General features: G+C 41.2%; 1 pseudogene; it reads left to right on the forward strand.

Annotated features, from left to right (window-relative positions):
- Positions 1 to 1329: 1329 nt before the first annotated feature.
- Positions 1330 to 17397, forward strand: part of LOC125345176 — an 83577-nt pseudogene continuing 67509 nt past the window's right edge.

The following is a 17397-nucleotide window of genomic DNA, read 5'->3' on the forward strand; positions in this document are numbered from 1 at the left end:
TAACTGGGGAAGAGTAAAAAGCAGAGAGCCTCACTTGAGAGACATAGTGTGCAGGTAGGGACTAGTGGTCCCTATGGACAGACACTGAATCCTAACAATGTCTCCATACCTTTTTCTCATATCAAGAAGGAGCCTTAAGCTCCTGAGGATAGTGGAGAGATCATCCTGAACACAGAAAAGAAACAGCAAAGATCCACTGATATTGCAAGGCAGGAGAAAACAACAACAACAACAAATGCATCTGCCTCTGGAGAAAGGGAGAATTTCCTCTGGCTCCAGAATACTGCACCAATCAAAGCAAGGCATTCTACACCAAGAAAAAGACAAGAGACTCTTACCTACTCAAGATCATCCACATGCAAAAGACAGAGTTTAAGCAGAGTCCTGGAGCCTGCAGTCAATGTCTGCCCTGCTGGGATTCAGAGAGCCCCGAACACCTTATCCACATCTCATCCAGCAAGATGAGCACCGGGACCCACTCTAGCTCCAGTGTTTCACCATGGAGAGTCTGCTGAGCAACCAGGCTCTGGCCATCTCTGCCCTGGTGGATCTGCCAGTGCTGCTGTTCCCTGCACTCTATGGAAGCCTATACTGAGGACCACAGAGAGGTAGGGAACCTGGCAGAGTCACCAGACCTGGAAACCTTCAAGGCTGCCCTGGATGGACTCAATTTGCTATTTGCCAAGAAGGAACGCCCCAGTTGATGTAAACTGCAAGTACTTGATCTGGGGAAGGAGCACCCTGAAGGAGCACCCAGATGGAGTTCTGGCCACGAGGGCTATATCTCCATGACCCAAATCTCCTATTCAGACATCTTGCGTGACAAACCAACAGTAAGTTTCTGTTCAGGAATGACTAATCCACAGTCTTTGATGATCACAGTGGACCTATCAAAGATGGTGCTGAGGATGATCTCCAAGCCTCCTTGTTCCAGTGGGCCAGGGAGAGGAAGGAATTAATCCAACTGTACTCAAGGAAGCTGCAGATTCTGTCTGACTCCATCTGTAAAATCCAGAGGGTTCTACATATGGTGAGGCTGAACTCCGTCCAGGAACTGCTGGTGAGTAAGTTCTCGTGTGAAGGAACCAGGAATATTGTTGGTGTTTACCTGGGCCAGACAAAGAACCTTCACATCCTTAACTCCTGCAAGATGCTTAACAACTTCTACATTCCCAGCCCCAAGAACATCAGGCATTCCTGCAATTTTGGGGCACATCTGGGGCAGCTGCAACATCTACAGGAGCTTCATGTCCATGATGTCTTCTTTGATGGGCAGTTGCATGCCATCCTCATGAGGCTGAAGCCTTTGAAGGCCTTATATCTGAGTTCATGTCCGCTACCAACCTTAAGCTTCTGTCCAAGTGTCCCTGCACCAGGCAGCTCCAGCACCTGTGTCTGAGGAGTTTGCCTATAAACTTTTTCAGTGCTGAGCCCCTGCAAGTCCTACTGGTGCAAGTAGCTGGCACCCTGGAGTCCCTGGCCCTAGAGCAATGTTATATTACTGATGACCAGCTCTGTGCCATCATACCTGCTCTGAGCCAGTGCTCCCAGCTCCGCTTCTTCAGTCTCTCCATAGCTGCCCTGTGGAATCTCCTGAGCCACAATGGCCAGGCTGGGCCATTTGAGATGAGGGATCTACCCTGCCCCTCTGGAGAAAAGTTGCCAGGGAGCATCAACCCTAAGAGATTTACCCAGGTTTGTGACAGGTTGGAGCAGGTATTGAGAGAGATGGGGACAACCCAGAAGATCCAGATCTGTACCAAAATCTCTCATGAGAACAATTGCCAATCCTATAGCCTGGGGCTGGATGTCTCCTAGGAGGTCACAGAGGAGGGTCATCCTGGCCTTCCTGCTCTGTCTGTGTAGTCAGACAAGAATTTCCTCTCATCAGAAATGAAAGCCAGGACAGAACTCCATTCTCCATGAGGTACAACTCCAGCCATCAGTGTGGGGTGAAGAGACAGGTGTCTGGTCCTGATCTTTTCAGTTCAATCATAGCTGTAGAACCCCAGGAAATTTTGAGCACTTTTCAGGTACCTGTGTCCTGTGCATACACCATCAGGAATCTGGAGTTAATTCAGGCTGGAAAGAATTGGAACATGATTTTGGTTTTGTTTTTTTGGGTTTTTTTTTGTTTGTTTTTTTAATTTTAAAAAATCTATTATCTTTATGGATCATATTCTTTTTTTTTCAAATTTTTATTATGATGTACAGAGAGGTTACAGTTTCATACGTTAGGCATTGGATACATTTCTTGTACTGTTTGTTACCTTGTCCCTCATACCTGGTTTTGTTAATGATTGTAAAAAAACTTTTTAAGTTCTTGGGAAAACCCTTATTATCAATAATTTACTGTATCAACCAATCAATCAGAAATAAAAACAATGGAAAAGCATGAATAGAAAAATACCATTTTGCAGTAAATAATGAGAATAGAGTTGTGGTTTGTAAATGACTGAGTAGCAGCCCTTGATCATTGCCTTGGACCTGACCATCAAAGATGGCACCTAGGATGTACTCCAAGCCTCCCTGCTCCAATGTACCTGGAAGAGGAAAGAATGCATCCAGCTGTGCTCGAGGAAGCTGCAGCTTTTGTCTGACTCCATCATTGAAATCCAGAAGGTTTGTGGTGAGGCTGGACTCCATCCAGGAACTGGTGACAACTGATTTCTCATGTGAAGGAACCATGAAATGATTTTCTGCTTACCTGGGCCTGACAAAGAACTTCCTCAACATTGCCAACACGTGTGCTGACTTCTTCACTTCCAATCTAAAGGATTTCTGGTATTCCTGCCTATTTTGGGCACATCTGGAGCAGCTGCAGAATCTCTAGGAACTCCATGTGCATGATATCTTCATTCTTTATGGACAGCTGCCCCCTCCTCAGGAGCCTGATGCCTTTGAAGACCTTGTCTTTGAGTTCATGTCCTCTGAAGCAAGCCCACATGAGATCTTTGTCCCAGTGTCGCTGCACCAGGCAGCTCAAGTACCTCCATCTGAGGAATGATGTTCCTGGGCTGCTTCAGTGCTGAGCCCTTGCAAATTCTGCTGGAGCAAGTGGCCGGCATCCTGGGAACCCTGGTCCTGCAGGACTGAGGCATCACCAATGCTAGCTCTCTGCCATCCTGCCTGCCCAGAGCCAGTGCTCCCAGCTCAGCTTCTTCAGTTTCTATGGAAACCCCATCTCCATAGCTGCTCTGAAGAACCTCCTGAGCCAGGATGGGCCATTTAAGCTGATGGCTCTATCCTGCCCCCTGGAGAGCTACCACCCCTCCAGATTAGTGCATAGGGATCATGGACCCTGTGAGATTTGCCCAGGGTTCCTTCCTTCCTTCCTTCCTTCTTTCCTTCATTTCTTTCTTTCTTTCCTTTTTTCCTCCAGTACTGGGGCTTAGGACTCAGGGACTGAGCACTGTCCCTGGCTTCTTTTTTGCTCAAGGCTAGTACTCTACCACTTGAGCCACAGCACCACATCTGGCCTTTTCTGTTTAGTGGTGCTGAGGAATCAAACCCAGGGCCTCGTGCATGCAAGGCAAGCACTCTACCACTAAGCCATGTTCCCAGTCCCTGGTTAATTCTTTTTTTGTTTTTGGCCAGTCCTGGGCCTTGGACTCAGGGCCTGAGCACTGTCCCTGGCTTCTTCCCGCTCAAGGCTAGCACTCTGCCACTTGAGCCACAGCACCGCTTCTGGCCGTTTTCTGTATATGTGGTGCTGGGGAATCGAACCTAGGGCCTCGTGTATCCGAGGCAGGCACTCTTGCCACTAGGCTATATCCCCAGCCCCCTGGTTAATTCTTAAGTAATACTAATGAATTAAAATTTTACAACTGTACTGTGCTTTACACATTTACATTTTCAAATTTCCAAGAATAATATTTCTTGAAATTGCACATCCTTAAAGGTATAGCTTCTTATTCCTCCTCAACTAACTTATCTCTATCTACATTTTGAAGATCCCACACTAAATACATCATTTCAATATGGGATATGCACTCCATCTCAATATGAGAAGTATTGCTTCCCCAGCAGAAACTGTGCATATATTCCTAGTCAACTACAGCAAATCATACCTGGTACTAAGAATACATAGTGTGTTTTCCCATCATTATCAGACCCTCAGCACTGCAATATGTTAAAAAGCCATCATCATCGTACATTCCTGAAGACTGGAATAGACAAAACAAGAGGAATTTGTTTCTCTTGTTTGGCCAAAGGCTAAAAAAGGACTTGGATGAAATGTCAGAGAACAGAAAAGAGATAGGCAAATTTACTCAGAGACTCTGACAAAGCTCTTGGACAAAAATGCAGAGAGAGAGAACATAATGAAACCTGGCGAGGATTGCTCCTACTGTAGCCTGAATCAGTTGCATTGAGCAAAAAGAAGGCCAATAGAGAACTAGAGATAATAAACATAATATATAAAATACATAATATATAAAAGTCTCTGTGTGTACTTCTCAATGCTCACTGTCATCACCCACTAGCAAATACTAATCAATGCTCTGAAGTTTAGCCAATTAAATGTTTATCCCTCTAGTTTGAGAAAGAACTGAGGATGGAGGATAAATGGGAAGAGGTGGTAAGTTGCACACCAAGACAACAACATTGTATAACTGGTAAATAATTTATAAACAGTGGAAACCATTGAGTTTTTAGAATGGGGTATGTTTTCTTTTCTGACCTTCTTTCCATCATTGTAATGATAGCCTGGCTTCTCAGTCTTATTCTCAAAGATTTGATTTACCACAACCCTCCTTACATTGATAGTCATTCATTTTTCTTTATCACTCCTAAAAGATGGTGAGTTCTTTGACAAAGCTGCAAAGCCTTAATCCTCTTTATGTGCCTTAGTGTGACTCCCACATGGTAGAAATCCCATCAGTATTGCTTAATGAAATTAATCTCCTCCTGAACTTCAAAAATAAGCAGCCAAGCTACAAGAAGAGAATTGAGAAGAGTTGTTTTGTTTCACATTCTGACTTAGCTGAGACATTATTGATGCTGTGGTGGAAGGGAAATGTAAGGCAAAATTTTCTTCCTAGGAAGGTGCTTCATTATGACTATATTTGGACTTTCAAAGTTTTCACTAGAGAATAATGGTCAACCACCGATCTACTGAACTGGATGACAGGATTCCATTTGGCATCATTTATTATATCCAAACATTATTATTATACACTCATTAATTTTGTCACTTCAGCTGTGAGAGATCTAATCTTACAAAATGACTTAGAGGAAAAAGCTGAAATATAATTGGCAGTCCTTCTGGTTTTCCTGTGGACAGACCCATCAGCTGCAAATCTAAAATAACTCATCACCATAAATCAGAACACTCCTCAGATCACAAACTATCAAAAAGCTGGTAATTTCTGTCCCTCATTGTGTGTTTGGAGGAGCATGAAGGTTCTCTTTATAACTGACTTTATTTTTCCTTTTCTTTTCTTTTTTTTTAATTTTTATTGACAAACTGATGTACAGAGAGGTTGCAGTTTCATACGTTAGGCATTGGATACATTTCTTGTACTGTTTGTTACCTCCTCCCTCTATCCCCCCTAACCCCTCCTCTTTTCCTTTTCTTGAGATAGGGTTACAATATACAGTCCAGGCTTCAGGCTGGACTCCATCTCATAATCCTCCCATCTTAGCCTCTTCAATCCCATGTAACACCACACCCAGCCTTTATAGATGAACTTAAAGCCACTAGCAAACATAAATATTTCAGGATGTGAAAATGAGTTTTAATTTTTAATAATTAATGTTCACAGTATTTTTAATTTTTAATTGACACTAAAACTTCACATATTTTATGGAGTACCATGTGATGTTTTGATATGTGAATATTTTGTGTAATGTTCAAGTCAAGGCAAGCTTATCTTCTGCCTCACACATTTATCATTTCTTTGAGGTATAAACATTCAAAATCAGTTCTTTAGCTTTTACATTTTTATTTATTTTGTGCCCAATATGGGGCTTGGTCTCAAGGCCTGGGCACTGTCCTTGAGCTTTTTCACTCAAGGCTCTGTCACTTTTTGCTCAAGTACTCTACCACTTGAGCCACAGCGCCACTTCTGGCTTTTTTCACTGATTAATTGGGGATAAGAGTCTTACAGACTTTCCTACCCAGGTTGGCTTCAGGCCATGATCCTCAGAATGTGTGTGTGTGTGTGTGTGTGTGTGTGTGTGTGTGTATGTGTGTTATAGAGATGTCCTGCTGTTCAACAGAACACCAGAACTGCAGTGTTCTGTACTATTAGCAGATCCTCAAAACAAACGGAGAAATGCACAAGTTTTGTAATAATTCATTTCTTTAATGTCTTCTTCTATGACATAGTGTTCCTGTTTATTTTCTAATTGTATTATACTGCTTTGTTGTGACCTACTTGAATGCTTGTTGGAGAAATACTCTAGTGAAGTTACAAGTTTGCATTGAGTTAGATCTCCTAACCAATGGCTCTGAAATATGAAGAACCATAAAATGCTCTGACTGAGACATTTTCTGATATACTAATCCAAGGTTCTTTGTCATTATTCATTATTTATTGATAATTATTCATTACTTCACCATTGTCAGCATCTGTATCTTTATCAACATTAACCGTATTTGCTCAATCTTTTGATTTCTACAACAGCTAAATTTCAGCCACAGCTTTACATCTACTGACAGAAGTACCATAGTAAACTTAATCTTTAGGAGAAAAACAGTGAAAATGAAAAAAAGTACAGAAATTTCTTTCCCTAAGAATTATATGTGTATATAAAATATACATGTACATATGTGTATAGATAGTATGCATAGTATCTATACTGTGTATGTATAGTATATATGTATGTATACTATATATGGTTTATATGCTATAAATAAGTATACATACTATACATAGTATATGTGCATACAGTATATATATACTATATAGATACATATAAATATGTATCCTATATATACATGTATGTATATATACATATATATACTAAGATTTTATATATATGTGTAATATTTTACTCCTTGGAATTTAAATTGAGGGTTGGAAAAATCTATCAGTTTGTTTTTCCAAGTTACTCCACATTATTTACTCACATAGTTCTTCCTGAAGATGTTTTCTTTTGCAGCAACTCTAAAAGTGAATTCATTTGCTTAAATTTTATTCTTATAAAATTAAATTACAGTTCTTGTGGAAACATATAATTAAATTTCTTCTGCTCAAGAGAGGTTAATTGTTTTAAAGAACAATGGTTATTAAATTTTTCTATGGGAATATAGAAACAAAGTTTTGTTTGTCACAAACTTTTGGTAGAAAATACAGAATAGTGAATACAATGAAGAATATAATCTGACTCTTTTTGCATTCAAGTACTCATTATTTTGACAGAATCAATTAATTTTAAATAAAAGCACTAAGAATGTATTTACCAAACTAACTTGTAGAATTCCTTAGAATTATAAACTTAAATTATCTAGTAAACTTGCATGTGTAATCCATAATTCATACTTTTGCCCCAAAATGACCTTCATTTGATGAACATTGACATACAGCCTAACTAAATGTTTTTATACATATTATAATAGCATCAAAAGTCCTAACATTTCTGAAGAGATCATAAAAACTTGACACCAGATATCTTAAAAGCATCACACCCTGGTTTTTTCAAGAATCCTTGTCATACCACCCATTTCCTCTGAAATGTCAAGCTCATGTGGGTTAAATGTTAGAAGTACTTACAGTTGGAAAAGAAAGGTCTTGGAGATATAAATACATTAAGTCGATACTAAGAAAAAATCTTCTTTTATAAACTTTGGGGGAAAAGAACATTGGAAACTACAATTAAACAATAAATCTTTCTTCTGTTGAAAACACTTAACTAATATTGATCTAGTAGGGAAAAATAGCATACTCCTCATTGCCTATATAACACTTCAAAGAGAATCTCTGAAATTGAAAACTATGGTATCACTGCTTATAAAGTGTTCACATTGTATTTGGCACAAAACCAAGGAGCTCAGAGGGATGGTTTCTGATCAAGGGACTTCCATACATTAATCAATTTGCATATAATGAGAAAGTAAATGCTTCAGATTTAACAAAGTTCAGTATCTTCTTCTTTATCCTTCCTCTATTTTCATTTCCCCCCTTCTTCCTTCAGTTTCACTGCACAGGGGATTTTCATAGAAAAGAAAAATTGGGGGAAAAACTTATAGGACAAGAAAGAATGAGGATAGTTTTTATGTTCAAAGGCCACTGAAAGAACTAAAAGACAACACAAAATACAGAGAAATTCTATTGGAACATAAGAGACTTTTGAAGGAAAACAAATCTTAGTAATAGAACCAATTTCTACAGTGGTTCTCTATTCTCTAATACTAGAAACTGCAATAAAATGTTCAGTCATCTGTAGTTTTCTTTGAGCATTCAGATGGCGGAGAGGCATCTGTGAAATCTAAGCTTGGCTTCACATTGCACTGCCTCTGTTCCACTCAGAGCTGTGTTAACTAATCCTGCAGATGTTAACTGAATTGAGCAGGAAAAATATCCTTGGGGTCAACTTTACATCCCATTTGGCTCTGAAATATTGTAATTTTAGAGCTCCAGAGAATTTACAATTAGGTGATAGTAATATTTGCTTCATATTAGACAACCACAAAAGCACATCTAGAAAAACTAATCCCATTTTACTTTTGCTTTTATCAGTTTCTTAATGGAAGAACTCTTAATTTGTTTTCTAGGGCAGATTTTGATCATGTTTTAATGATATGGAGAGAAAAATGAGAGTTCAGATGGTGAGAACATATTTATCTCTACATACATTATCCAAATAACACCTCAAGAATAACACCTACTTCAGGTAGAAACTATTATTGGCCCCTTTTATATAAGAGAAAATTAAGCATGCTGAGATTCAATGTGTGTTCAAGATCATATAGTAATCAATGGGCCCACTCATCTGACTCAAGCCAATACCATGATTCACTACATACCTTTCATTGATTCACATGTCCATCCTAAGGATCACCTGGAGCAGACCTGGTAGGCTGGGAAGGTAGCTTAGTGTCATCGTTCCCAAAGTGTTCTTTGAGATCAATGTTCGAATATATATTCATTAATATAATCAACAAGTCAAAAAAATAATAATCAAAAGTCTATCAGACTTTTGATTTACTAGTGGTACATTATTTAAATGAGTAAAGAATTGGTGTGACCAGGTTGTTCAACCTATTCTTTTATTGACATTTTTGCTGAGAATGAGGCTGTTTTTTTTTATACTTTATTAATTAAACAAAAATTTTTGACAAGGTGTGCACAGGGGTACAGTTACATAGTAGGGCAGTGTGTACATTTCTTGTGACATCTTACACCCTGTTTTTCTTTCCCTTCCCTAGGTCATGTAGACATATATATAATACACAGTGTACCAAGAACATATACAGTGGCCACGTGACCTACACCAAAAAAAATTCACCTAGGGCTTTAAATGTAATGTTGACAGTAGACAATATGTCAACAATAGTCTTATATGAACATACATACATAGCTTTTGAGCTATTGTGATCCACTGAGAGGTCGATTTTTGACCTTTATATGTTGAGTAGTTGTTTGGTTTTGGATACATAATGTAGGGTCGCTGACCCAAACCTGTGGGAAATACCATTTGACAAGAAGTTTTTGGTTTCGCAGACCTGGTCTCTACTGTCTCCCCTTTCCCCCTCCTTAACAGTCATATATCAAGGAGATCATGCCCCTTTGTTTTCTGTGTTCTAGGCTTGTCTCGCTCAACATTATTTGTTCAAGTTCTGACCATTTCCCTGCGAATAACAATATTTCACCATTTCTAATCGCTATGTAATATTCCATTGTGTATAGGTACCATATTTTTGGATCCATTTATCTGTGGAGGGGCATCTGGGTTATTTCCATATTTTGGCTATTGTGAATTGTGCAGCAATAAACATGGAAGTGCAGATGTCTTTTTGATATCCTGGGACCTGTTGTTCAGGATAGATGCCTAGGAGTGGTATGGCTGGGTCATAGGGTATGTTGAGCTTTTTGAGAAACCTCCATACTGTTCTCCAAAGTGGTTGTACTAATTTGCACTCCCACCAACAATGGAGAAGGGTTCCTCTTTCCCCGCACCCCCTCCAGCATTTGTTGTTGCCTGAGTTCAGAGTATAGGCCATTCTAACTGGAGTGAGGTGGTATCTCAGGGTTGTTTTTCTTTGCATTTCCTTTACTTCCAGGGATGTTGAACATTTCCTCATATGTTTCTTTGCCATTTTTATCTCTTCTCTTGTGAAGTCTCTCTTTAGCTCCTTTGCCCATTTCCAAATTGGTTTACTGGGCTTGGAGGGGCTTAGCTTTTTGAGTTCTCTGTAGATGAAAGATATTAGGCCTTTGTCTGTTGCTGTGCTGGTAAAGATGCTTTCCCATATGGTTGGCTGTCTTTCTAGTTTGGTGGCTATGTCCTTAGCTGTGCAGAAACTTTTTAATTTGTAGTAGTCCCATTTGTTGAGTCTCTCCCCTAAATGTTGTGCCCCTGGGACTCTATTCAGGAAGTTCCTTCCTGTGCCTATAAGTTCTAGCGTCTTTCCTACTCTGTCCTTCAGTAGTTACAAGGATTCAGGTCTGATGTTGAGGTCCTTGATCCATGTTGAGTTGATCTTGGTGCATGGTAATAGGCTAGGGTCCACCTTGAGTTTTCTGCATATGGCTGCCCAGTTTTCCAGCACCAGCAGTTGAAGAGGCTCTGCTTATTCCATTGTATGTCTTTAGCTCCTTTGTCGAATATCAGCTGACTATAAGAGTGCAGTTTTATTTCTGGATCTTCAATTCTAATCCATTGGTCTTCAGGTCTGTTTTTATACCAATACCAGGCTGTTTTTGTTATGATGGCTCTATAGTAGAGCTTGAAGTCTGGTATTGTGATCCCTCCTGCATTGCTTTTTTTGCCTAGAATTGCTTTGGCTATTCTAGATCTTTTGCTGTTCCATATGAATTTATGGGTTGCTTTCTCTATTTCAGTGAAGAATGTAGCTGGGATTTTGATGGGGATTGCATTGAATTTGTATAACAATTTGGGCAATATGGCCATATTCACTATATTGATTCTGCCTACCCATGAGCATGGGAGGTCTTTTCATCTCCTTGGGTCTTCTTTGATTTCCCTTATTAGATTTTTGTAGTTCTCATTATATAGGTCCGTCACGTCTTTGGTTAGGTTGATTTCTAGGTACTTTATTCTTTTTTTGGCTACTGTAAAGGAATTATTTCCATAATTTCCTTTTCTGCTTGTACATTGCTGGTGTACAGAAAAGCTGCTGACTTTTGTGGATTGATTTTGTATCCTGCTACTTTGCCAAAATGGTTTATTAGGTGTAGGAGTTTGGGGACTGAGTTTTTTGGGGCCTTCAGATATAAGATCATGTCATCTGCTAATAGGGATAGCTTGATTTCTTCCTTGCAGCTTTGGATCCCTTTGATGTCCTCCTCTTGCCTTATTGCTATGGCTAGGGATTCCAGCACTACATTGAAAAGAAGTGGGGAGAGTAGGCATCCTTGTCTTGTTCCTGAGTTTAGGGGGAATGATTTTAGTTTCTCCCCATTTAATACAATGTTAGCAGTTGGTCTGTTGTATATGGCTTTTATTGTTTTGAGGAATGTTCCATCTATTCCTGTTTTCTCCAGAGCTTTTAATAAGTATGGATGTTGTATTTTGTCAAAGGCTTTTTGGGCATCGACTGAGATAACAATGTGATTCTTGATTTTAATTCTGTTGATGTGGTGAATTACATTGATTTACGGATGTTGAACCATCCTTGTGACTGTGGGATGAAGCCTACTTGGTCATGGTGTATAATTTTCTTGATCAGTTTCTGAATCCTGTTAGCTAATAGTTTATTGAGGAGCTTTGCATCTGTGTTCATTAGTGATATTGGTCTGTAGTTCTCTTTTTTTTTTGGTGGGGGGGGGTCTTTGCCTGGTTTGGGGATGAGTATAATATTAGCTTCATAGAATGAGTTTGGGATTTCTCCCTCTGTTTCTATTTTGAGGAAGAGTTTGAGGAGTATTGGTATTAGCTCCTCACTAAAGGTTTTATAGAGGGCTGGGGATATAGCCTAGTGGCAAGAGTGCCTGCCTCGGATACACGAGGCCCTAGGTTCGATTCCCCAGCACCACATATACAGAAAACGGCCAGAAGCGGTGCTGTGGCTCAAGTGGCAGAGTGCTAGCCTTGAGTGGGAAGAAGCCAGGGACAGTGCTCAGGCCCTGAGTCCAAGGCCCAGGACTGGCCAAAAAAAAAAAAAAGGTTTTATAGAATTCGTTGGTGAATCTGTCTGGGCCTGGGCTTTTCTTTGTTGGAAAGTTCTTGATTACCCCCTGTATCTCACTGTACGATATTGGTTTATTTAGTTGATTTATTTCTTCTTGGTTCTGTTTGGGCAGTTTATACTTCTCTAAGAATTGATCCATTTCTGTAAAATTATTGTTTTTAAGTGAGTAGAGGTTCTGGAAATAGTTCCTTATAATTGTTTGAATATCGTGTGTATTTGTTGTAATTTTTCCGGTGGAGTCCCTGATTTTACGTATATGAGTCTCTTCTCTTCTTTTTCTTGTAAGTCTTGCGAACGGTCTGTCAATTTTATTTATTTTCTCAAAGAACCAGCTTTTAGTCTTACTTATTTGTTGAATGGTCTTTCTATTTTCAATCAGATTTATCTCTTTTTTAATCTTTGTGATCTCTCTCCTCCTAGTCATTTTAGATTCGATCATTTCTTGTTTCTCTAGCTGTTTTAGTCTCATCGTGAGGTTATTCACCTGTTCTGTTTCCATTCTTTTAATGTGAGTGCTGAGGGCGATGATCTTGCCCCTCAGTACTGCCTTAGCTGTATCCCATAGATTTCTTTGTGATGTATTTTCATTGTCATTGTGGCTTATGAATTTGTTAATTTCATCCTTAATTTGGTCTGTGGCCCAAGTGTTGGATAACAGTGTGGGGTTTAGCCTCCAAGAATGTGTATAGCCTCTGTGGCAACCTTTGTTATTGAGGGTTACCTTTAATCCACTGTGGTCAGATATAATACATGGGATGACGTCAATACTTTGTATTTGCTGAGGTTCTTTGTGTGGGCTATGACATGGTCTATTTTGGAGTATGATCCATGGGGTCCTGAGAAGAAGGTGTATTGGGTCTCTGTAGGGTGGAAGATTCTGTATAGATCTGTCAGATCCATTTGGGATATGGTGTTACTTAGGTCCTCTGCTCCCTTGCTAATCCTCTGGGTGTTGGATCTGTCTCTTGGAGAGAGTGGGGTATTAAAGTCACCCACTATGATTGTGTTTGGGTCTATCTTGTTCTGTAGTTCTGTGAGATTTTGCTTGACATATGTAGGGCCTCTTTTGTTCGGTGAATATACATTTATCTTGATTCTGGATTTTTCCTTGTATTAAAATGTAGTGTCCTTCTTTGTCTTTTTGAGTTGATTTTAATGAGAAGTCCAGTTTGTCTGAGATCAGGAGGGCTGCTCCTGTCGTTTTGGTAGGTGTGTTTGCTTGGAAGATCTTTCTCCATTCTTTCATTTGGAGCCTGTTTTTATCCCTTGCTGTAAGATGGGTCTCTTGTAGACAACAGATGGGAACTTTTTGTTTGCGGATCCATTCTGCCAGTCTGCTCCTCTTTATCAGAGACTTTATACCATTTATATTCAAAGAGATCAAGGATAAGAGTGTTTTTTCTCCTTCCATTTTCCTGTTAGGCTGTTTTTCCTCTCTTTTTTTTTTTTTTCTTATCTTTAGTGAGCTGCTCTTTCTGTTGGGCTCTGGCTATTATAGTTTCTTTCTGTTTCTGTCTGTGTGTCCTGTACGATTTCTGCTGGGTGGTGTTCCCCTCTTAGAATTTGCTGTAGGGCTGGTTTTTTATTCACATATTCCTTTAGATCCTCTTTGCTATGAAAAGATCTGGTTTTCCCCTCGAATATGGACTCTAGATTCGCTAGATATATTATTCTAGGTTGGCAGTTGTTGGCCTGTAGGACTTGGATGCTGTTCTTCCATTCTCTTCATGCGTGGTAGGTTTGTGTGGAGAGGTCTGCTGTTATTCAGATCCTCTCCCCATTGTAATAAATTTCTTTCTTTGCTTGGCTGCATTCAAAATTTGCTCTTTATTCTTAAGATCTGAAGTCTTGATTATTATCTGCCTAGGTGAGGCTTTTCTAGGATCTGGTCTGCCAGGCGTCCTATAGGCTTCAGTTACCTGGGTGAGGTCCCTTGTGAGATTGGGGAAGTTTTCTGCAATAACTTTATTGAAAATATGATGAAGCCCTCTGCTCTGGTACTTGGCTCCTTCTTCTATTCCAGTTATGCGCAGACTATATCTCTTGTCTTTGTCCATTAGTTCCTGGATTAGTCTGCCCTGAAGCTTCATTGTTTCTTGGAGTGTGGTAATTTTCTGGTTGTTGTCGGCTGCTTCATCATCCAAGAGTGAGATTCTGGATTCCATGTGGTCAATTCTTTGTGCTGTGGATTCAATTGTGGAGTTTATGGATGTTAGAGAGCTATTTATGGTTGCCAGATCAGCTCTGATCGTGGAAATTTCTTCCTTTAAAGAGTTGTATTTTAAATCTATTTTTTCATGCATTTCACTTCTCAGGATGTTAAGGTCTTCTTTAACAGAGGTTTGCCCTGTATCCATTTTTGCTTTCATTTCTTTCTTGGCTTCCTGGAGGTATTTCCAGACTTCCACTCTAAACTCCTGGAATTGTTTTCTGATTTTGTTTCTGAGGCTTTCCATCATTTCTGCTATCATAGCCTCAGTTGTTTTTTTATTCTCCATCTCCTCTTCAGTTGTACTGCTTTTTGGAGCTGGCGAGTTGGCTTGTCCTTTGATGAAATTTGTTATATTTCTTTGTGATTTGCACATCTGGAGATCTGTAGGTAGCTTCCCTGGGTTGGCTTTGTGCTGGTTCCCGCTGGTCCTTCAGTGGGAGACTTGTTTGTGTTCTAGCTCTGGGTTTGAGTTTGGCTGTTGAACCTTACTGCCCAATGGGTGATCGTGACCTTCTCGATTGTTCCTGAGGTGGTCACCCTCACTTGTGCCCACTTGTGCAATCCCGCGGGGGTTTGGGTAAGAGGTCCTCCTGCTGGAGGGCTAGCACACTGGCCCACGCTGGCCCTCCAGAAGGCGCGTGCCTGTGCACTCTAGTGCTTCCTTTGGGGTTGTGTTGCCCCAAGTTGTTGGAGGGTGCTTGTGTTCTCTCGCAAATTTCCTGGGGGCGGCATTCGTGGGCCCCAGCAGGATCAAGTGTATGCCACAGGTTGGTGCCTGCAGACTCTCTGTGATTCCGCTGTGAGGGGGGCATGTGTTCGGGCCCAGGTGACCCTGCTGTGCTGGTGTTGCTCACCAGTGAGCCTGGGGCTTCCAGTGCCTACCAGTCCCCGGGCCCCTGCTGGGGAGGGGGTGGGGCTGGTGCGGCCAGGTTCAGGCAGCTCTGCTGGGGCTTTGGGGGGATGCCTTTATGCTGCTCAGCCTCTGTTAGTTCCTACATCCTCCCAGAGGTCTTAGCGCCACCAGCTATGGAGCTGCTTTATTCCCTCGGGGTAGGAAGGGGGAGGGAGCTCTAGCTTCTTTGTAGGGTTTGGGTCTCTGCTAGAGCTGGTCTCCCGTTTTGGGGGGGGTGGGTAATGGGGAAGTTACTAGTACTGGGTTGAGTGTGTGTCCTGCGCTGCTGTGGGCTTTTTGGGGCTGTGGTGCTGGGGTGTGGCAATCAGTCGTTTGGTGGTGGTGGCCCCGGCTCTCCCCATCTGCACTGCCTGGTTCCCCTGCTGCTCACGTCTGATCCGGGCCACTCAGTCTTGCAGCTTTGGTGTCTCTGTCAGTCTGCGCTCCCCCTGGGGTCCGTGGAGCTCCTGCCATCTGGACTCTGCACTCCTGGCGTGACTTTTCAGCTGTTGGTTTGCCTGCGCCAGGTCTCCTTTCCTAGCCTGGCCCTGTTGGGGCCAGGGTCGGCGGGTGGGGGAGGGGTACCCCGGAGATTTTCTGGCTCCGTGTAAGTTACAAGCTCTTCTTTTTTTGTTCTTTTTAATTTCCTGTGTTTCTCTGTTGCTTCTGGTTGTTGGGTATGCTGGATTCTTGATGGGGTGTTGAGTGCTGGAGTTCCCAGCTCACTATTCAGTTGGAGCGAGTTAGGGTGCCTCCCTATCAAAACGGTGCCATCTTCTCTCTCCTCCTAAGTTATTTTTTAATAAGCTGTTTAAAATCTATCCTGGGGTAAAAAATAGTAATATGAAAGTAAACACTGATGAGGGTGAATCAAGGAAAAGACACAAAGGTGTTATGGCTTAGGGCTGAATATCATCCCTCTCCACTGATGTGTTGAGTATTTGGTCCCCAGAATAGTAGTGTTCCGGAGTGAAGCCATCACTGGATCAATCCATTCGTGGAGAAAGTCACTGGGGACTTGACTTCCAATAGTATATTTTCCCCATAGTATCATTCACTACCTTTCCTTCTCCTGCTCATTCTTGGCTGCCATGAGGTAAGAAGCTTTTCTCCATCACATCCTTTGGTCATAATGTCTTTGCTTGTCACAGTCCTAAAGCAATGGGCTTAGCTCTCTATGAACTGAAATTTTGGAAACTGAGCCCAAACTTCCCCTTGAAGCTGTTGTTTTCAGGAACACAGTCATAGCAATCTGACTAACACAAAATGTAACACATAGGGGGCTGGGGATATGGCCTAGTGGCAAGAATGCTTGCCTCGTATACATGAGGCCCTGGGTTCGATTCCCCAGCACCACATATACAGAAAATGGCCAGAAGTGGCGCTGTGGCTCAAGTGGCAGAGCGCTAGCCTTCAGCAAGAAGAAGCCAGGGACAGTGCTCAGACCCTGAGTCCAAGCCCCAGGACTGGCCAAAAAAAAAAATGTAACACATAAAATTTAGAATATAGGGGCTGGGGACATAGCCTAGTGGCAAGAGCGCTTGCCTCGTATACATGAAGCCCTGGGTTCGATTCCCCAGCACCACATATGCAGAAAATGGCCAGAAGTGGCACTGTGACTCAAGTGGCAGAGTGCTAGCCTTGAGCAAAAAGAAGCCAGGGACAGTGCTCAGGCCCTGAGTCCAAGGCCCAGGACTGGCCAAAAAAAAAAAAAAATTTAGAATATACAAAACTAAGGTATTCCCTCCTGAAGAAAATACTCATACAAAGTTGTGGGAACTCAGAAGCAGACAATAAGAATAAAGAATAGCAAATGCTCCATTATGACCACAGTATAGTCAGTGGGTGTAGAAATGAAGCTAGAGAGATAACTGTCTAAAAAGTTTCAAATATAAAGCAAAACCAATTGGAAGGAATAGATAGAATTGCATGATCAGATTTACAGGTATGAAAACTTACTCTAGTTATTTATAA

The sequence above is a fragment of the Perognathus longimembris genome, chromosome 2 (assembly GCF_023159225.1).
Source record: "Perognathus longimembris pacificus isolate PPM17 chromosome 2, ASM2315922v1, whole genome shotgun sequence".
Lineage (NCBI taxonomy): Eukaryota > Metazoa > Chordata > Mammalia > Rodentia > Heteromyidae > Perognathus > Perognathus longimembris.